General features: G+C 39.6%; 29 non-coding genes across 29 annotated transcripts; all 29 read left to right on the forward strand.

Annotated features, from left to right (window-relative positions):
• The first annotated feature begins 517 nt into the window (after positions 1 to 517).
• On the forward strand, positions 518 to 589 carry TRNAE-CUC (transfer RNA glutamic acid (anticodon CUC)). Its single transcript has one exon. It is a non-coding gene; the product is annotated as a tRNA-Glu (tRNA).
• A 1,126-nt stretch (positions 590 to 1,715) lies between these two features.
• On the forward strand, positions 1,716 to 1,787 carry TRNAE-CUC (transfer RNA glutamic acid (anticodon CUC)). The gene has a single exon. It is a non-coding gene; the product is annotated as a tRNA-Glu (tRNA).
• A 527-nt stretch (positions 1,788 to 2,314) lies between these two features.
• Positions 2,315 to 2,386, forward strand: TRNAQ-CUG (transfer RNA glutamine (anticodon CUG)). The gene has a single exon. It is a non-coding gene; the product is annotated as a tRNA-Gln (tRNA).
• A 527-nt stretch (positions 2,387 to 2,913) lies between these two features.
• Positions 2,914 to 2,985, forward strand: TRNAE-CUC (transfer RNA glutamic acid (anticodon CUC)). Its single transcript has one exon. It is a non-coding gene; the product is annotated as a tRNA-Glu (tRNA).
• Positions 2,986 to 3,512: 527 nt separating this feature from the next.
• On the forward strand, positions 3,513 to 3,584 carry TRNAE-CUC (transfer RNA glutamic acid (anticodon CUC)). The gene has a single exon. It is a non-coding gene; the product is annotated as a tRNA-Glu (tRNA).
• A 527-nt stretch (positions 3,585 to 4,111) lies between these two features.
• TRNAE-CUC (transfer RNA glutamic acid (anticodon CUC)) lies at positions 4,112 to 4,183 on the forward strand. Its single transcript has one exon. It is a non-coding gene; the product is annotated as a tRNA-Glu (tRNA).
• Positions 4,184 to 4,710: 527 nt separating this feature from the next.
• On the forward strand, positions 4,711 to 4,782 carry TRNAE-CUC (transfer RNA glutamic acid (anticodon CUC)). Its single transcript has one exon. It is a non-coding gene; the product is annotated as a tRNA-Glu (tRNA).
• Positions 4,783 to 5,309: 527 nt separating this feature from the next.
• TRNAE-CUC (transfer RNA glutamic acid (anticodon CUC)) lies at positions 5,310 to 5,381 on the forward strand. Its single transcript has one exon. It is a non-coding gene; the product is annotated as a tRNA-Glu (tRNA).
• Positions 5,382 to 5,908: 527 nt separating this feature from the next.
• On the forward strand, positions 5,909 to 5,980 carry TRNAE-CUC (transfer RNA glutamic acid (anticodon CUC)). The gene has a single exon. It is a non-coding gene; the product is annotated as a tRNA-Glu (tRNA).
• Positions 5,981 to 6,712: 732 nt separating this feature from the next.
• On the forward strand, positions 6,713 to 6,784 carry TRNAE-CUC (transfer RNA glutamic acid (anticodon CUC)). Its single transcript has one exon. It is a non-coding gene; the product is annotated as a tRNA-Glu (tRNA).
• A 527-nt stretch (positions 6,785 to 7,311) lies between these two features.
• TRNAE-CUC (transfer RNA glutamic acid (anticodon CUC)) lies at positions 7,312 to 7,383 on the forward strand. Its single transcript has one exon. It is a non-coding gene; the product is annotated as a tRNA-Glu (tRNA).
• A 525-nt stretch (positions 7,384 to 7,908) lies between these two features.
• TRNAE-CUC (transfer RNA glutamic acid (anticodon CUC)) lies at positions 7,909 to 7,980 on the forward strand. The gene has a single exon. It is a non-coding gene; the product is annotated as a tRNA-Glu (tRNA).
• A 527-nt stretch (positions 7,981 to 8,507) lies between these two features.
• TRNAE-CUC (transfer RNA glutamic acid (anticodon CUC)) lies at positions 8,508 to 8,579 on the forward strand. Its single transcript has one exon. It is a non-coding gene; the product is annotated as a tRNA-Glu (tRNA).
• A 527-nt stretch (positions 8,580 to 9,106) lies between these two features.
• Positions 9,107 to 9,178, forward strand: TRNAE-CUC (transfer RNA glutamic acid (anticodon CUC)). The gene has a single exon. It is a non-coding gene; the product is annotated as a tRNA-Glu (tRNA).
• A 527-nt stretch (positions 9,179 to 9,705) lies between these two features.
• TRNAE-CUC (transfer RNA glutamic acid (anticodon CUC)) lies at positions 9,706 to 9,777 on the forward strand. The gene has a single exon. It is a non-coding gene; the product is annotated as a tRNA-Glu (tRNA).
• Positions 9,778 to 10,304: 527 nt separating this feature from the next.
• Positions 10,305 to 10,376, forward strand: TRNAE-CUC (transfer RNA glutamic acid (anticodon CUC)). The gene has a single exon. It is a non-coding gene; the product is annotated as a tRNA-Glu (tRNA).
• Positions 10,377 to 10,904: 528 nt separating this feature from the next.
• On the forward strand, positions 10,905 to 10,976 carry TRNAE-CUC (transfer RNA glutamic acid (anticodon CUC)). The gene has a single exon. It is a non-coding gene; the product is annotated as a tRNA-Glu (tRNA).
• A 527-nt stretch (positions 10,977 to 11,503) lies between these two features.
• On the forward strand, positions 11,504 to 11,574 carry TRNAE-CUC (transfer RNA glutamic acid (anticodon CUC)). The gene has a single exon. It is a non-coding gene; the product is annotated as a tRNA-Glu (tRNA).
• A 527-nt stretch (positions 11,575 to 12,101) lies between these two features.
• TRNAE-CUC (transfer RNA glutamic acid (anticodon CUC)) lies at positions 12,102 to 12,173 on the forward strand. Its single transcript has one exon. It is a non-coding gene; the product is annotated as a tRNA-Glu (tRNA).
• A 527-nt stretch (positions 12,174 to 12,700) lies between these two features.
• On the forward strand, positions 12,701 to 12,772 carry TRNAE-CUC (transfer RNA glutamic acid (anticodon CUC)). Its single transcript has one exon. It is a non-coding gene; the product is annotated as a tRNA-Glu (tRNA).
• Positions 12,773 to 13,299: 527 nt separating this feature from the next.
• Positions 13,300 to 13,371, forward strand: TRNAE-CUC (transfer RNA glutamic acid (anticodon CUC)). The gene has a single exon. It is a non-coding gene; the product is annotated as a tRNA-Glu (tRNA).
• A 527-nt stretch (positions 13,372 to 13,898) lies between these two features.
• TRNAE-CUC (transfer RNA glutamic acid (anticodon CUC)) lies at positions 13,899 to 13,970 on the forward strand. Its single transcript has one exon. It is a non-coding gene; the product is annotated as a tRNA-Glu (tRNA).
• A 527-nt stretch (positions 13,971 to 14,497) lies between these two features.
• Positions 14,498 to 14,569, forward strand: TRNAE-CUC (transfer RNA glutamic acid (anticodon CUC)). The gene has a single exon. It is a non-coding gene; the product is annotated as a tRNA-Glu (tRNA).
• Positions 14,570 to 15,096: 527 nt separating this feature from the next.
• On the forward strand, positions 15,097 to 15,168 carry TRNAE-CUC (transfer RNA glutamic acid (anticodon CUC)). The gene has a single exon. It is a non-coding gene; the product is annotated as a tRNA-Glu (tRNA).
• A 527-nt stretch (positions 15,169 to 15,695) lies between these two features.
• On the forward strand, positions 15,696 to 15,767 carry TRNAE-CUC (transfer RNA glutamic acid (anticodon CUC)). The gene has a single exon. It is a non-coding gene; the product is annotated as a tRNA-Glu (tRNA).
• Positions 15,768 to 16,891: 1,124 nt separating this feature from the next.
• TRNAE-CUC (transfer RNA glutamic acid (anticodon CUC)) lies at positions 16,892 to 16,963 on the forward strand. The gene has a single exon. It is a non-coding gene; the product is annotated as a tRNA-Glu (tRNA).
• Positions 16,964 to 17,490: 527 nt separating this feature from the next.
• On the forward strand, positions 17,491 to 17,562 carry TRNAE-CUC (transfer RNA glutamic acid (anticodon CUC)). Its single transcript has one exon. It is a non-coding gene; the product is annotated as a tRNA-Glu (tRNA).
• A 526-nt stretch (positions 17,563 to 18,088) lies between these two features.
• Positions 18,089 to 18,160, forward strand: TRNAE-CUC (transfer RNA glutamic acid (anticodon CUC)). Its single transcript has one exon. It is a non-coding gene; the product is annotated as a tRNA-Glu (tRNA).
• A 527-nt stretch (positions 18,161 to 18,687) lies between these two features.
• Positions 18,688 to 18,759, forward strand: TRNAE-CUC (transfer RNA glutamic acid (anticodon CUC)). The gene has a single exon. It is a non-coding gene; the product is annotated as a tRNA-Glu (tRNA).
• The last annotated feature ends 369 nt before the right edge of the window (positions 18,760 to 19,128 follow it).

The following is a 19,128-nucleotide window of genomic DNA, read 5'->3' on the forward strand; positions in this document are numbered from 1 at the left end:
TCTGACTGTTTTTGACAAAAACACAGACTTATCAAACGTAAAAAAATCTTACACTTCAAAGCATCATTTCTCATATGAAATCGTCTTTAATTAGACTTGAGAAGCTGTGAGTGGTCAAAACAGATCATGGTAATTGATAACAAAGGGTGAGATGTCTTTCTAAATGAATTTTTGCTACTAAAAGACTTGTGCTCTTGTAGAAAAGAGAATTTTGTCAGAACTATTCAGGCCATGTTTGATATCTGAATCATCAATGTCTTCTTTCGCACCAGTACAATTTATAATGGAGCCAGGAACTCTCAACATCTAGCTCCTCAAAATCATCTTTTTTTGGTGCCAGTACTATACATCAAGGAGGCAAAACTGCTGTGTGGTAAACTTGAAAATTGGTATACATGACCAATCTTCCTCTCCTTTCTTGTAAAACTGATTCCTAGTAGCCCTTTTCCTCATATTCCATTGCACTTCATTCAGAGAACTTCCTTTTCTATCATGGAGTGTTCACCTACTTCATCACTCCCTGGTGGTCTAGTGGTTAGGATTCGGCGCTCTCACCGCCGCGGCCCGGGTTCGATTGCCGGTCAGGGAAAGGGAGGTCTTCTGACTGTTTTTGACAAAAACACAGACTTATCAAACGTAAAAAAATCTTACACTTCAAAGCATCATTTCTCATATGAAATCGTCTTTAATTAGACTTGAGAAGCTGTGAGTGGTCAAAACAGATCATGGTAATTGATAACAAAGGGTGAGATGTCTTTCTAAATGAATTTTTGCTACTAAAAGACTTGTGCTCTTGTAGAAAAGAGAATTTTGTCAGAACTATTCAGGCCATGTTTGATATCTGAATCATCAATGTCTTCTTTCGCACCAGTACAATTTATAATGGAGCCAGGAACTCTCAACATCTAGCTCCTCAAAATCATCTTTTTTTGGTGCCAGTACTATACATCAAGGAGGCAAAACTGCTGTGTGGTAAACTTGAAAATTGCTATACATGACCAATCTTCCTCTCCTTTCTTGTAAAACTGATTCCTAGTAGCCCTTTTCCTCATATTCCATTGCACTTCATTCAGAGAACTTCCTTTTCTATCATGGAGTGTTCACCTACTTCATCACTCCATGGTGGTCTAGTGGTTAGGATTTGGCACTCTCACCGCCGCGGCCTGGGTTCGATTCCCGGTCAGGGAAAGGGAGGTATTCTGACTGTTTTTGACAAAAACACAGACTTATCAAACGTAAAAAAATCTTACACTTCAAAGCATCATTTCTCATATGAAATCGTCTTTAATTAGACTTGAGAAGCTGTGAGTGGTCAAAACAGATCATGGAAATTGATAACAAAGGGTGAGATGTCTTTCTAAATGAATTTTTGCTACTAAAAGACTTGTGCTCTTGTAGAAAAGAGAATTTTGTCAGAACTATTCAGGCCATGTTTGATATCTGAATCATCAATGTCTTCTTTCGCACCAGTACAATTTATAATGGAGCCAGGAACTCTCAACATCTAGCTCCTCAAAATCATCTTTTTTTGGTGCCAGTACTATACATCAAGGAGGCAAAACTGCTGTGTGGTAAACTTGAAAATTGCTATACATGACCAATCTTCCTCTCCTTTCTTGTAAAACTGATTCCTAGTAGCCCTTTTCCTCATATTCCATTGCACTTCATTCAGAGAACTTCCTTTTCTATCATGGAGTGTTCACCTACTTCATCACTCCCTGGTGGTCTAGTGGTTAGGATTCGGCGCTCTCACCGCCGCGGCCCGGGTTCGATTCCCGGTCAGGGAAAGCGAGGTCTTCTGACTGTTTTTGACAAAAACACAGACTTATCAAACGTAAAAAAATCTTACACTTCAAAGCATCATTTCTCATATGAAATCGTCTTTAATTAGACTTGAGAAGCTGTGAGTGGTCAAAACAGATCATGGAAATTGATAACAAAGGGTGAGATGTCTTTCTAAATGAATTTTTGCTACTAAAAGACTTGTGCTCTTGTAGAAAAGAGAATTTTGTCAGAACTATTCAGGCCATGTTTGATATCTGAATCATCAATGTCTTCTTTCGCACCAGTACAATTTATAATGGAGCCAGGAACTCTCAACATCTAGCTCCTCAAAATCATCTTTTTTTGGTGCCAGTACTATACATCAAGGAGGCAAAACTGCTGTGTGGTAAACTTGAAAATTGCTATACATGACCAATCTTCCTCTTCTTTCTTGTAAAACTGATTCCTAGTAGCCCTTTTCCTCATATTCCATTGCACTTCATTCAGAGAACTTCCTTTTCTATCATGGAGTGTTCACCTACTTCATCACTCCCTGGTGGTCTAGTGGTTAGGATTCGGCGCTCTGACCGCCGCGGCCCGGGTTCGATTGCCGGTCAGGGAAAGGGAGGTCTTCTGACTGTTTTTGACAAAAACACAGACTTATCAAACGTAAAAAAATCTTACACTTCAAAGCATCATTTCTCATATGAAATCGTCTTTAATTAGACTTGAGAAGCTGTGAGTGGTCAAAACAGATCATGGAAATTGATAACAAAGGGTGAGATGTCTTTCTAAATGAATTTTTGCTACTAAAAGACTTGTGCTCTTGTAGAAAAGAGAATTTTGTCAGAACTATTCAGGCCATGTTTGATATCTGAATCATCAATGTCTTCTTTCGCACCAGTACAATTTATAATGGAGCCAGGAACTCTCAACATCTAGCTCCTCAAAATCATCTTTTTTTGGTGCCAGTACTATACATCAAGGAGGCAAAACTGCTGTGTGGTAAACTTGAAAATTGCTATACATGACCAATCTTCCTCTTCTTTCTTGTAAAACTGATTCCTAGTAGCCCTTTTCCTCATATTCCATTGCACTTCATTCAGAGAACTTCCTTTTCTATCATGGAGTGTTCACCTACTTCATCACTCCCTGGTGGTCTAGTGGTTAGGATTCGGCGCTCTCACCGCCGCGGCCCGGGTTCGATTGCCGGTCAGGGAAAGGGAGGTCTTCTGACTGTTTTTGACAAAAACACAGACTTATCAAACGTAAAAAAATCTTACACTTCAAAGCATCATTTCTCATATGAAATCGTCTTTAATTAGACTTGAGAAGCTGTGAGTGGTCAAAACAGATCATGGAAATTGATAACAAAGGGTGAGATGTCTTTCTAAATGAATTTTTGCTACTAAAAGACTTGTGCTCTTGTAGAAAAGAGAATTTTGTCAGAACTATTCAGGCCATGTTTGATATCTGAATCATCAATGTCTTCTTTCGCACCAGTACAATTTATAATGGAGCCAGGAACTCTCAACATCTAGCTCCTCAAAATCATCTTTTTTTGGTGCCAGTACTATACATCAAGGAGGCAAAACTGCTGTGTGGTAAACTTGAAAATTGCTATACATGATCAATCTTCCTCTCCTTTCTTGTAAAACTGATTCCTAGTAGCCCTTTCCCTCATATTCCATTGCACTTCATTCAGAGAACTTCCTTTTCTATCATGGAGTGTTCACCTACTTCATCACTCCCTGGTGGTCTAGAGGTTAGGATTCGGCGCTCTCACCGCCGCGGCCCGGGTTCGATTCCCGGTCAGGGAAAGGGAGGTCTTCTGACTGTTTTTGACGAAAACACAGATTTATCAAACGTAAAAAAATCTTACACTTCAGAGCATCATTTCTCATATGAAATCGTCTTTAAGTAGACTTGAGAAGCTGTGAGTGGTCAAAACAGATCATGGAAATTGATAACAAAGGGTGAGATGTCTTTCTAAATGAATTTTTGCTACTAAAAGACTTGTGCTCTTGTAGAAAAGAGAATTTTGTCAGAACTATTCAGGCCATGTTTGATATCTGAATCATCAATGTCTTCTTTCGCACCAGTACAATTTATAATGGAGCCAGGAACTCTCAACATCTAGCTCCTCAAAATCATCTTTTTTTGGTGCCAGTACTATACATCAAGGAGGCAAAACTGCTGTGTGGTAAACTTGAAAATTGCTATACATGACCAATCTTCCTCTTCTTTCTTGTAAAACTGATTCCTAGTAGCCCTTTTCCTCATATTCCATTGCACTTCATTCAGAGAACTTCCTTTTCTATCATGGAGTGTTCACCTACTTCATCACTCCCTGGTGGTCTAGTGGTTAGGATTCGGCGCTCTCATCGCCGCGGCCCGGGTTCGATTGCCGGTCAGGGAAAGGGAGGTCTTCTGACTGTTTTTGACAAAAACACAGACTTATCAAACGTAAAAAAATCTTACACTTCAAAGCATCATTTCTCATATGAAATCGTCTTTAATTAGACTTGAGAAGCTGTGAGTGGTCAAAACAGATCATGGTAATTGATAACAAAGGGTGAGATGTCTTTCTAAATGAATTTTTGCTACTAAAAGACTTGTGCTCTTGTAGAAAAGAGAATTTTGTCAGAACTATTCAGGCCATGTTTGATATCTGAATCATCAATGTCTTCTTTCGCACCAGTACAATTTATAATGGAGCCAGGAACTCTCAACATCTAGCTCCTCAAAATCATCTTTTTTTGGTGCCAGTACTATACATCAAGGAGGCAAAACTGCTGTGTGGTAAACTTGAAAATTGGTATACATGACCAATCTTCCTCTCCTTTCTTGTAAAACTGATTCCTAGTAGCCCTTTTCCTCATATTCCATTGCACTTCATTCAGAGAACTTCCTTTTCTATCATGGAGTGTTCACCTACTTCATCACTCCCTGGTGGTCTAGTGGTTAGGATTCGGCGCTCTCACCGCCGCGGCCCGGGTTCGATTGCCGGTCAGGGAAAGGGAGGTCTTCTGACTGTTTTTGACAAAAACACAGACTTATCAAACGTAAAAAAATCTTACACTTCAAAGCATCATTTCTCATATGAAATCGTCTTTAATTAGACTTGAGAAGCTGTGAGTGGTCAAAACAGATCATGGTAATTGATAACAAAGGGTGAGATGTCTTTCTAAATGAATTTTTGCTACTAAAAGACTTGTGCTCTTGTAGAAAAGAGAATTTTGTCAGAACTATTCAGGCCATGTTTGATATCTGAATCATCAATGTCTTCTTTCGCACCAGTACAATTTATAATGGAGCCAGGAACTCTCAACATCTAGCTCCTCAAAATCATCTTTTTTTGGTGCCAGTACTATACATCAAGGAGGCAAAACTGCTGTGTGGTAAACTTGAAAATTGGTATACATGACCAATCTTCCTCTCCTTTCTTGTAAAACTGATTCCTAGTAGCCCTTTTCCTCATATTCCATTGCACTTCATTCAGAGAACTTCCTTTTCTATCATGGAGTGTTCACCTACTTCATCACTCCCTGGTGGTCTAGTGGTTAGGATTCGGCGCTCTCACCGCCGCGGCCCGGGTTCGATTCCCGGTCAGGAAAAGGGAGGTATTCTGACTGTTTTTGACAAAAACACAGACTTATCAAACGTAAAAAAATCTTACACTTCTAAGCATCATTTCTCATATGAAATCGTCTTTAATTAGACTTGAGAAGCTGTGAGTGGTCAAAACAGATCATGGAAATTGATAACAAAGGGTGAGATGTCTTTCTAAATGAATTTTTGCTACTAAAAGACTTGTGCTCTTGTAGAAAAGAGAATTTTGTCAGAACTATTCAGGCCATGTTTGATATCTGAATCATCAATGTCTTCTTTCGCACCAGTACAATTTATAATGGAGCCAGGAACTCTCAACATCTAGCTCCTCAAAATCATCTTTTTTTGGTGCCAGTACTATACATCAAGGAGGCAAAACTGCTGTGTGGTAAACTTGAAAATTGCTATACATGACCAATCTTCCTCTCCTTTCTTGTAAAACTGATTCCTAGTAGCCCTTTTCCTCATATTCCATTGCACTTCATTCAGAGAACTTCCTTTTCTATCATGGAGTGTTCACCTACTTCATCACTCCCTGGTGGTCTAGTGGTTAGGATTCGGCGCTCTCACTGCCGCGGCCCGGGTTCGATTCCCGGTCAGGGAAAGGGAGGTCTTCTGACTGTTTTTGACGAAAACACAGATTTATCAAACGTAAAAAAATCTTACACTTCAGAGCATCATTTCTCATATGAAATCGTCTTTAAGTAGACTTGAGAAGCTGTGAGTGGTCAAAACAGATCATGGTGGTCTAGTGGTTAGGATTCGGCGCTCTCACCGCCGCGGCCCGGGTTCGATTCCCGGTCAGGAAAAGGGAGGTCTTCTGACTGTTTTTGACGAAAACACAGATTTATCAAACGTAAAAAAATCTTACACTTCAGAGCATCATTTCTCATATGAATTCGTCTTTAAGTAGACTTGAGAAGCTGTGAGTGGTCAAAACAGATCATGGAAATTGATAACAAAGGGTGAGATGTCTTTCTAAATGAATTTTTGCTACTAAAAGACTTGTGCTCTTGTAGAAAAGAGAATTTTGTCAGAACTATTCAGGCCATGTTTGATATCTGAATCATCAATGTCTTCTTTCGCACCAGTACAATTTATAATGGAGCCAGGAACTCTCAACATCTAGCTCCTCAAAATCATCTTTTTTTGGTGCCAGTACTATACATCAAGGAGGCAAAACTGCTGTGTGGTAAACTTGAAAATTGCTATACATGACCAATCTTCCTCTTCTTTCTTGTAAAACTGATTCCTAGTAGCCCTTTTCCTCATATTCCATTGCACTTCATTCAGAGAACTTCCTTTTCTATCATGGAGTGTTCACCTACTTCATCACTCCCTGGTGGTCTAGTGGTTAGGATTCGGCGCTCTCATCGCCGCGGCCCGGGTTCGATTGCCGGTCAGGGAAAGGGAGGTCTTCTGACTGTTTTTGACAAAAACACAGACTTATCAAACGTAAAAAAATCTTACACTTCAAAGCATCATTTCTCATATGAAATCGTCTTTAATTAGACTTGAGAAGCTGTGAGTGGTCAAAACAGATCATGGTAATTGATAACAAAGGGTGAGATGTCTTTCTAAATGAATTTTTGCTACTAAAAGACTTGTGCTCTTGTAGAAAAGAGAATTTTGTCAGAACTATTCAGGCCATGTTTGATATCTGAATCATCAATGTCTTCTTTCGCACCAGTACAATTTATAATGGAGCCAGGAACTCTCAACATCTAGCTCCTCAAAATCATCTTTTTTTGGTGCCAGTACTATACATCAAGGAGGCAAAATTGCTGTGTGGTAAACTTGAAAATTGCTATACATGACCAATCTTCCTCTCCTTTCTTGTAAAACTGATTCCTAGTAGCCCTTTTCCTCATATTCCATTGCACTTCATTCAGAGAACTTCCTTTTCTATCATGGAGTGTTTACCTACTTCATCACTCCCTGGTGGTCTAGTGGTTAGGATTCGGCGCTCTCACCGCCGCGGCCCGGGTTCGATTCCCGGTCAGGAAAAGGGAGGTATTCTGACTGTTTTTGACAAAAACACAGACTTACCAAACGTAAAAAAATCTTACACTTCAAAGCATCATTTCTCATATGAAATCGTCTTTAATTAGACTTGAGAAGCTGTGAGTGGTCAAAACAGATCATGGAAATTGATAACAAAGGGTGAGATGTCTTTCTAAATGAATTTTTGCTACTAAAAGACTTGTGCTCTTGTAGAAAAGAGAATTTTGGCAGAACTATTCAGGCCATGTTTGATATCTGAATCATCAGTCTTCTTTCGCACCAGTACAATTTATAATGGAGCCAGGAACTCTCAACATCTAGCTCCTCAAAATCATCTTTTTTTGGTGCCAGTACTATACATCAAGGAGGCAAAACTGCTGTGTGGTAAACTTGAAAATTGCTATACATGACCAATCTTCCTCTCCTTTCTTGTAAAACTGATTCCTAGTAGCCCTTTTCCTCATATTCCATTGCACTTCATTCAGAGAACTTCCTTTTCTATCATGGAGTGTTCACCTACTTCATCACTCCCTGGTGGTCTAGTGGTTAGGATTCGGCGCTCTCACCGCCGCGGCCTGGGTTCGATTCCCAGTGAGGGAAAGCGAGGTCTTCTGACTGTTTTTGACAAAAACACAGATTTATCAAACGTAAAAAAATCTTACACTTCAGAGCATCATTTCTCATATGAAATCGTCTTTAAGTAGACTTGAGAAGCTGTGAGTGGTCAAAACAGATCATGGAAATTGATAACAAAGGGTGAGATGTCTTTCTAAATGAATTTTTGCTACTAAAAGACTTGTGCTCTTGTAGAAAAGAGAATTTTGTCAGAACTATTCAGGCCATGTTTGATATCTGAATCATCAATGTCTTCTTTCGCACCAGTACAATTTATAATGGAGCCAGGAACTCTCAACATCTAGCTCCTCAAAATCATCTTTTTTTGGTGCCAGTACTATACATCAAGGAGGCAAAACTGCTGTGTGGTAAACTTGAAAATTGCTATACATGACCAATCTTCCTCTCCTTTCTTGTAAAACTGATTCCTAGTAGCCCTTTTCCTCATATTCCATTGCACTTCATTCAGAGAACTTCCTTTTCTATCATGGAGTGTTCACCTACTTCATCACTCCCTGGTGGTCTAGTGGTTAGGATTCGGCGCTCTCACCGCCGCGGCCCGGGTTCGATTCCCGGTCAGGGAAAGGGAGGTCTTCTGACTGTTTTTGACAAAAACACAGACTTATCAAACGTAAAAAAATCTTACACTTCAAAGCATCATTTCTCATATGAAATCGTCTTTAATTAGACTTGAGAAGCTGTGAGTGGTCAAAACAGATCATGGTAATTGATAACAAAGGGTGAGATGTCTTTCTAAATGAATTTTTGCTACTAAAAGACTTGTGCTCTTGTAGAAAAGAGAATTTTGTCAGAACTATTCAGGCCATGTTTGATATCTGAATCATCAATGTCTTCTTTCGCACCAGTACAATTTATAATGGAGCCAGGAACTCTCAACATCTAGCTCCTCAAAATCATCTTTTTTTGGTGCCAGTACTATACATCAAGGAGGCAAAATTGCTGTGTGGTAAACTTGAAAATTGCTATACATGACCAATCTTCCTCTCCTTTCTTGTAAAACTGATTCCTAGTAGCCCTTTTCCTCATATTCCATTGCACTTCATTCAGAGAACTTCCTTTTCTATCATGGAGTGTTCACCTACTTCATCACTCCCTGGTGGTCTAGTGGTTAGGATTCGGCGCTCTCACCGCCGCGGCCCGGGTTCGATTCCCGGTCAGGAAAAGGGAGGTATTCTGACTGTTTTTGACAAAAACACAGACTTACCAAACGTAAAAAAATCTTACACTTCAAAGCATCATTTCTCATATGAAATCGTCTTTAATTAGACTTGAGAAGCTGTGAGTGGTCAAAACAGATCATGGAAATTGATAACAAAGGGTGAGATGTCTTTCTAAATGAATTTTTGCTACTAAAAGACTTGTGCTCTTGTAGAAAAGAGAATTTTGGCAGAACTATTCAGGCCATGTTTGATATCTGAATCATCAATGTCTTCTTTCGCACCAGTACAATTTATAATGGAGCCAGGAACTCTCAACATCTAGCTCCTCAAAATCATCTTTTTTTGGTGCCAGTACTATACATCAAGGAGGCAAAACTGCTGTGTGGTAAACTTGAAAATTGCTATACATGACCAATCTTCCTCTCCTTTCTTGTAAAACTGATTCCTAGTAGCCCTTTTCCTCATATTCCATTGCACTTCATTCAGAGAACTTCCTTTTCTATCATGGAGTGTTCACCTACTTCATCACTCCGTGGTGGTCTAGTGGTTAGGATTCGGCGCTCTCACCGCCGCGGCCTGGGTTCGATTCCCAGTGAGGGAAAGCGAGGTCTTCTGACTGTTTTTGACAAAAACACAGATTTATCAAACGTAAAAAAATCTTACACTTCAGAGCATCATTTCTCATATGAAATCGTCTTTAAGTAGACTTGAGAAGCTGTGAGTGGTCAAAACAGATCATGGAAATTGATAACAAAGGGTGAGATGTCTTTCTAAATGAATTTTTGCTACTAAAAGACTTGTGCTCTTGTAGAAAAGAGAATTTTGTCAGAACTATTCAGGCCATGTTTGATATCTGAATCATCAATGTCTTCTTTCGCACCAGTACAATTTATAATGGAGCCAGGAACTCTCAACATCTAGCTCCTCAAAATCATCTTTTTTTGGTGCCAGTACTATACATCAAGGAGGCAAAACTGCTGTGTGGTAAACTTGAAAATTGCTATACATGACCAATCTTCCTCTCCTTTCTTGTAAAACTGATTCCTAGTAGCCCTTTTCCTCATATTCCATTGCACTTCATACAGAGAACTTCCTTTTCTATCATGGAGTGTTCACCTACTTCATCACTCCCTGGTGGTCTAGTGGTTAGGATTCGGCGCTCTCACCGCCGCGGCCGGGGTTCGATTCCCGGTCAGGGAAAGGGAGGTCTTCTGACTGTTTTTGACAAAAACACAGACTTATCAAACGTAAAAAAAATCTTACACTTCAAAGCATCATTTCTCATATGAAATCGTCTTTAATTAGACTTGAGAAGCTGTGAGTGGTCAAAACAGATCATGGTAATTGATAACAAAGGGTGAGATGTCTTTCTAAATGAATTTTTGCTACTAAAAGACTTGTGCTCTTGTAGAAAAGAGAATTTTGTCAGAACTATTCAGGCCATGTTTGATATCTGAATCATCAATGTCTTCTTTCGCACCAGTACAATTTATAATGGAGCCAGGAACTCTCAACATCTAGCTCCTCAAAATCATCTTTTTTTGGTGCCAGTACTATACATCAAGGAGGCAAAACTGCTGTGTGGTAAACTTGAAAATTGCTATACATGATCAATCTTCCTCTCCTTTCTTGTAAAACTGATTCCTAGTAGCCCTTTTCCTCATATTCCATTGCACTTCATTCAGAGAACTTCCTTTTCTATCATGGAGTGTTCACCTACTTCATCACTCCCTGGTGGTCTAGTGGTTAGGATTCGGCGCTCTCACCGCCGCGGCCCGGGTTCGATTCCCGGTCAGGGAAAGCGAGGTCTTCTGACTGTTTTTGACAAAAACACAGACTTATCAAACGTAAAAAAATCTTACACTTCAAAGCATCATTTCTCATATGAAATCGTCTTTAATTAGACTTGAGAAGCTGTGAGTGGTCAAAACAGATCATGGAAATTGATAACAAAGGGTGAGATGTCTTTCTAAATGAATTTTTGCTACTAAAAGACTTGTGCTCTTGTAGAAAAGAGAATTTTGTCAGAACTATTCAGGCCATGTTTGATATCTGAATCATCAATGTCTTCTTTCGCACCAGTACAATTTATAATGGAGCCAGGAACTCTCAACATCTAGCTCCTCAAAATCATCTTTTTTTGGTGCCAGTACTGTACATCAAGGAGGCAAAACTGCTGTGTGGTAAACTTGAAAATTGCTATACATGACCAATCTTCCTCTCCTTTCTTGTAAAACTGATTCCTAGTAGCCCTTTTCCTCATATTCCATTGCACTTCATTCAGAGAACTTCCTTTTCTATCATGGAGTGTTCACCTACTTCATCACTCCCTGGTGGTCTAGTGGTTAGATTCGGCGCTCTCACCGCAGCGGCCCGGGTTCGATTCCCGGTCAGGGAAAGGGAGGTATTCTGACTGTTTTTGACAAAAACACAGACTTATCAAACGTAAAAAAATCTTACACTTCAAAGCATCATTTCTCATATGAAATCGTCTTTAATTAGACTTGAGAAGCTGTGAGTGGTCAAAACAGATCATGGAAATTGATAACAAAGGGTGAGATGTCTTTCTAAATGAATTTTTGCTACTAAAAGACTTGTGCTCTTGTAGAAAAGAGAATTTTGTCAGAACTATTCAGGCCATGTTTGATATCTGAATCATCAATGTCTTCTTTCGCACCAGTACAATTTATAATGGAGCCAGGAACTCTCAACATCTAGCTCCTCAAAATCATCTTTTTTTGGTGCCAGTACTATACATCAAGGAGGCAAAACTGCTGTGTGGTAAACTTGAAAATTGCTATACATGATCAATCTTCCTCTCCTTTCTTGTAAAACTGATTCCTAGTAGCCCTTTTCCTCATATTCCATTGCACTTCATTCAGAGAACTTCCTTTTCTATCATGGAGTGTTCACCTACTTCATCACTCCCTGGTGGTCTAGAGGTTAGGATTCGGCGCTCTCACCGCTGCGGCCCGGGTTCGATTCCCGGTCAGGGAAAGGGAGGTCTTCTGACTGTTTTTGACGAAAACACAGATTTATCAAACGTAAAAAAATCTTACACTTCAGAGCATCATTTCTCATATGAAATCGTCTTTAAGTAGACTTGAGAAGCTGTGAGTGGTCAAAACAGATCATGGAAATTGATAACAAAGGGTGAGATGTCTTTCTAAATGAATTTTTGCTACTAAAAGACTTGTGCTCTTGTAGAAAAGAGAATTTTGTCAGAACTATTCAGGCCATGTTTGATATCTGAATCATCAATGTCTTCTTTCGCACCAGTACAATTTATAATGGAGCCAGGAACTCTCAACATCTAGCTCCTCAAAATCATCTTTTTTTGGTGCCAGTACTATACATCAAGGAGGCAAAACTGCTGTGTGGTAAACTTGAAAATTGCTATACATGACCAATCTTCCTCTTCTTTCTTGTAAAACTGATTCCTAGTAGCCCTTTTCCTCATATTCCATTGCACTTCATTCAGAGAACTTCCTTTTCTATCATGGAGTGTTCACCTACTTCATCACTCCCTGGTGGTCTAGTGGTTAGGATTCGGCGCTCTCACCGCCGCGGCCCGGGTTCGATTTCCGGTCAGGGAAAGCGAGGTCTTCTGACTGTTTTTGACAAAAACACAGACTTATCAAACGTAAAAAAATCTTACACTTCAGAGCATCATTTCTCATATGAAATCGTCTTTAAGTAGACTTGAGAAGCTGTGAGTGGTCAAAACAGATCATGGAAATTGATAACAAAGGGTGAGATGTCTTTCTAAATGAATTTTTGCTACTAAAAGACTTGTGCTCTTGTAGAAAAGAGAATTTTGTCAGAACTATTCAGGCCATGTTTGATATCTGAATCATCAATGTCTTCTTTCGCACCAGTACAATTTATAATGGAGCCAGGAACTCTCAACATCTAGCTCCTCAAAATCATCTTTTTTTGGTGCCAGTACTATACATCAAGGAGGCAAAACTGCTGTGTGGTAAACTTGAAAATTGCTATACATGACCAATCTTCCTCTCCTTTCTTGTAAAACTGATTCCTAGTAGCCCTTTTCCTCATATTCCATTGCACTTCATTCAGAGAACTTCCTTTTCTATCATGGAGTGTTCACCTACTTCATCACTCCCTGGTGGTCTAGTGGTTAGGATTCGGCGCTCTCACTGCCGCGGCCCGGGTTCGATTCCCGGTCAGGGAAAGGGAGGTCTTCTGACTGTTTTTGACGAAAACACAGATTTATCAAACGTAAAAAAATCTTACACTTCAGAGCATCATTTCTCATATGAAATCGTCTTTAAGTAGACTTGAGAAGCTGTGAGTGGTCAAAACAGATCATGGAAATTGATAACAAAGGGTGAGATGTCTTTCTAAATGAATTTTTGCTACTAAAAGACTTGTGCTCTTGTAGAAAAGAGAATTTTGTCAGAACTATTCAGGCCATGTTTGATATCTGAATCATCAATGTCTTCTTTCGCACCAGTACAATTTATAATGGAGCCAGGAACTCTCAACATCTAGCTCCTCAAAATCATCTTTTTTTGGTGCCAGTACTATACATCAAGGAGGCAAAACTGCTGTGTGGTAAACTTGAAAATTGCTATACATGATCAATCTTCCTCTCCTTTCTTGTAAAACTGATTCCTAGTAGCCCTTTTCCTCATATTCCATTGCACTTCATTCAGAGAACTTCCTTTTCTATCATGGAGTGTTCACCTACTTCATCACTCCCTGGTGGTCTAGTGGTTAGGATTCGGCGCTCTCACCGCCGCGGCCCGGGTTCGATTCCCGGTCAGGGAAAGCGAGGTCTTCTGACTGTTTTTGACAAAAACACAGATTTATCAAACGTAAAAAAATCTTACACTTCAGAGCATCATTTCTCATATGAAATCGTCTTTAAGTAGACTTGAGAAGCTGTGAGTGGTCAAAACAGATCATGGAAATTGATAACAAAGGGTGAGATGTCTTTCTAAATGAATTTTTGCTACTAAAAGACTTGTGCTCTTGTAGAAAAGAGAATTTTGTCAGAACTATTCAGGCCATGTTTGATATCTGAATCATCAATGTCTTCTTTCGCACCAGTACAATTTATAATGGAGCCAGGAACTCTCAACATCTAGCTCCTCAAAATCATCTTTTTTTGGTGCCAGTACTATACATCAAGGAGGCAAAACTGCTGTGTGGTAAACTTGAAAATTGCTATACATGACCAATCTTCCTCTCCTTTCTTGTAAAACTGATTCCTAGTAGCCCTTTTCCTCATATTCCATTGCACTTCATTCAGAGAACTTCCTTTTCTATCATGGAGTGTTCACCTACTTCATCACTCCCTGGTGGTCTAGTGGTTAGGATTCGGCGCTCTCACCGCCGCGGCCCGGGTTTGATTCCCGGTCAGGGAAAGGGAGGTCTTCTGACTGCTTTTGACGAAAACACAGACTTATCAAACGTAAAAAAATCTTACACTTCAAAGCATCATTTCTCATATGAAATCGTCTTTAATTAGACTTGAGAAGCTGTGAGTGGTCAAAACTGATCATGGTAATTGATAACAAAGGGTGAGATGTCTTTCTAAATGAATTTTTGCTACTAAAAGACTTGTGCTCTTGTAGAAAAGAGAATTTTGTCAGAACTATTCAGGCCATGTTTGATATCTGAATCATCAATGTCTTCTTTCGCACCAGTACAATTTATAATGGAGCCAGGAACTCTCAACATCTAGCTCCTCAAAATCATCTTTTTTTGGTGCCAGTACTATACATCAAGGAGGCAAAATTGCTGTGTGGTAAACTTGAAAATTGCTATACATGACCAATCTTCCTCTCCTTTCTTGTAAAACTGATTCCTAGTAGCCCTTTTCCTCATATTCCATTGCACTTCATTCAGAGAACTTCCTTTTCTATCATGGAGTGTTCACCTACTTCATCACTCCCTGGTGGTCTAGTGGTTAGGATTCGGCGCTCTCACCGCCGCGGCCCGGGTTCGATTCCCGGTCAGGAAAAGGGAGGTATTCTGACTGTTTTTGACAAAAACACAGACTTATCAAACGTAAAAAAATCTTACACTTCAAAGCATCATTTCTCATATGAAATCGTCTTTAATTAGACTTGAGAAGCTGTGAGTGGTCAAAACAGATCATGGAAATTGATAACAAAGGGTGAGATGTCTTTCTAAATGAATTTTTGCTACTAAAAGACTTGTGCTCTTGTAGAAAAGAGAATTTTGTCAGAACTATTCAGGCCATGTTTGATATCTGAATCATCAATGTCTTCTTTCGCACCAGTACAATTTATAATGGAGCCAGGAACTCTCAACATCTAGCTCCTCAAAATCATCTTTTTTTGGTGCCAGTACTATACATCAAGGAGGCAAAACTGCTGTGTGGTAAACTTGAAAACTGCTATACATGACCAATCTTCCTCTCCTTTCTTGTAAAACTGATTCCTAGTAGCCCTTTTCCTCATATTCCATTGCACTTCATACAGAGAACTTCCTTTTCTATCATGGAGTGTTCACCTACTTCATCACTTCCTGGTGGTCTAGAGGTTAGGATTCGGCGCTCTCACCGCCGCGGCCCGGGTTCGATTCCCGGTCAGGGAAAGGGAGGTCTTCTGACTGTTTGACGAAAACACAGATTTATCAAACGTAAAAAAATCTTACACTTCAGAGCATCATTTCTCATATGAAATCGTCTTTAAGTAGACTTGAGAAGCTGTGAGTGGTCAAAACAGATCATGGAAATTGATAACAAAGGGTGAGATGTCTTTCTAAATGAATTTTTGCTACTAAAAGACTTGTGCTCTTGTAGAAAAGAGAATTTTGTCAGAACTATTCAGGCCATGTTTGATATCTGAATCATCAATGTCTTCTTTCGCACCAGTACAATTTATAATGGAGCCAGGAACTCTCAACATCTAGCTCCTCAAAATCATCTTTTTTTGGTGCCAGTACTATACATCAAGGAGGCAAAACTGCTGTGTGGTAAACTTGAAAATTGCTATACATGACCAATCTTCCTCTTCTTTCTTGTAAAACTGATTCCTAGTAGCCCTTTTCCTCATATTCCATTGCACTTCATTCAGAGAACTTCCTTTTCTATCATGGAGTGTTCACCTACTTCATCACTCCCTGGTGGTCTAGTGGTTAGGATTCGGCGCTCTAACCGCCGCGGCCCGGGTTCGATTGCCGGTCAGGGAAAGGGATGTCTTCTGACTGTTTTTGACAAAAACACAGACTTATCAAACGTAAAAAAATCTTACACTTCAAAGCATCATTTCTCATATGAAATCGTCTTTAATTAGACTTGAGAAGCTGTGAGTGGTCAAAACAGATCATGGTAATTGATAACAAAGGGTGAGATGTCTTTCTAAATGAATTTTTGCTACTAAAAGACTTGTGCTCTTGTAGAAAAGAGAATTTTGTCAGAACTATTCAGGCCATGTTTGATATCTGAATCATCAATGTCTTCTTTCGCACCAGTACAATTTATAATGGAGCCAGGAACTCTCAACATCTAGCTCCTCAAAATCATCTTTTTTTGGTGCCAGTACTATACATCAAGGAGGCAAAACTGCTGTGTGGTAAACTTGAAAATTGCTATACATGACCAATCTTCCTCTCCTTTCTTGTAAAACTGATTCCTAGTAGCCCTTTTCCTCATATTCCATTGCACTTCATTCAGAGAACTTCCTTTTCTATCATGGAGTGTTCACCTACTTCATCACTCCCTGGTGGTCTAGTGGTTAGGATTCGGCGCTCTCACCGCCGCGGCCCGGGTTCGATTCCCGGTCAGGAAAAGGGAGGTATTCTGACTGTTTTTGACAAAAACACAGACTTATCAAACGTAAAAAAATCTTACACTTCAAAGCATCATTTCTCATATGAAATCGTCTTTAATTAGACTTGAGAAGCTGTGAGTGGTCAAAACAGATCATGGAAATTGATAACAAAGGGTGAGATGTCTTTCTAAATGAATTTTTGCTACTAAAAGACTTGTGCTCTTGTAGAAAAGAGAATTTTGTCAGAACTATTCAGGCCATGTTTGATATCTGAATCATCAATGTCTTCTTTCGCACCAGTACAATTTATAATGGAGCCAGGAACTCTCAACATCTAGCTCCTCAAAATCATCTTTTTTTGGTGCCAGTACTATACATCAAGGAGGCAAAACTGCTGTGTGGTAAACTTGAAAATTGCTATACATGATCAATCTTCCTCTCCTTTCTTGTAAAACTGATTCCTAGTAGCCCTTTTCCTCATATTCCATTGCACTTCATTCAGAGAACTTCCTTTTCTATCATGGAGTGTTCACCTACTTCATCACTCCCTGGTGGTCTAGAGGTTAGGATTCGGCGCTCTCACCGCCGCGGCCCGTGTTCGATTCCCGGTCAGGGAAAGGGAGGTCTTCTGACTGTTTTTGACGAAAACACAGATTTATCAAAGTAAAAAAATCTTACACTTCAGAGCATCATTTCTCATATGAAATCGTCTTTAAGTAGACTTGAGAAGCTGTGAGTGGTCAAAACAGATCATGGAAATTGATAACAAAGGGTGAGATGTCTTTCTAAATGAATTTTTGCTACTAAAAGACTTGTGCTCTTGTAGAAAAGAGAATTTTGTCAGAACTATTCAGGCCATGTTTGATATCTGAATCATCAATGTCTTCTTTCGCACCAGTACAATTTATAATGGAGCCAGGAACTCTCAACATCTAGCTCCTCAAAATCATCTTTTTTTGGTGCCAGTACTATACATCAAGGAGGCAAAACTGCTGTGTGGTAAACTTGAAAATTGCTATACATGACCAATCTTCCTCTCCTTTCTTGTAAAACTGATTCCTAGTAGCCCTTTTCCTCATATTCCATTGCACTTCATTCAGAGAACTTCCTTTTCTATCATGGAGTGTTCACCTACTTCATCACTCCCTGGTGGTCTAGTGGTTAGGATTCGGCGCTCTCACTGCCGCGGCCCGGGTTCGATTCCCGGTCAGGGAAAGGGAGGTCTTCTGACTGTTTTTGACGAAAACACAGATTTATCAAACGTAAAAAAATCTTACACTTCAGAGCATCATTTCTCATATGAAATCGTCTTTAAGTAGACTTGAGAAGCTGTGAGTGGTCAAAACAGATCATGGAAATTGATAACAAAGGGTGAGATGTCTTTCTAAATGAATTTTTGCTACTAAAAGACTTGTGCTCTTGTAGAAAAGAGAATTTTGTCAGAACTATTCAGGCCATGTTTGATATCTGAATCATCAATGTCTTCTTTCGCACCAGTACAATTTATAATGGAGCCAGGAACTCTCAACATCTAGCTCCTCAAAATCATCTTTTTTTGGTGCCAGTACTATACATCAAGGAGGCAAAACTGCTGTGTGGTAAACTTGAAAACTGCTATACATGACCAATCTTCCTCTCCTTTCTTGTAAAACTGATTCCTAGTAGCCCTTTTCCTCATATTCCATTGCACTTCATTCAGAGAACTTCCTTTTCTATCATGGAGTGTTCACCTACTTCATCACTCCCTGGTGGTCTAGTGGTTAGGATTCGGCACTCTCACCGCCGCGGCCCGGGTTCGATTCCTGGTCAGGGAAAGGGAGGTATTCTGACTGTTTTTGACAAAAACACAGACTTATCAAACGTAAAAAAATCTTACACTTCAGAGCATCATTTCTCATATGAAATCGTCTTTAATTAGACTTGAGAAGCTGTGAGTGGTCAAAACAGATCATGGAAATTGATAACAAAGGGTGAGATGTCTTTCTAAATGAATTTTTGCTACTAAAAGACTTGTGCTCTTGTAGAAAAGAGAATTTTGTCAGAACTATTCAGGCCATGTTTGATATCTGAATCATCAATGTCTTCTTTCGCACCAGTACAATTTATAATGGAGCCAGGAACTCTCAACATCTAGCTCCTCAAAATCATCTTTTTTTGGTGCCAGTACTATACATCAAGGAGGC

This window comes from Pseudophryne corroboree, chromosome 8 (genome assembly GCF_028390025.1).
Source record: "Pseudophryne corroboree isolate aPseCor3 chromosome 8, aPseCor3.hap2, whole genome shotgun sequence".
NCBI lineage: Eukaryota > Metazoa > Chordata > Amphibia > Anura > Myobatrachidae > Pseudophryne > Pseudophryne corroboree.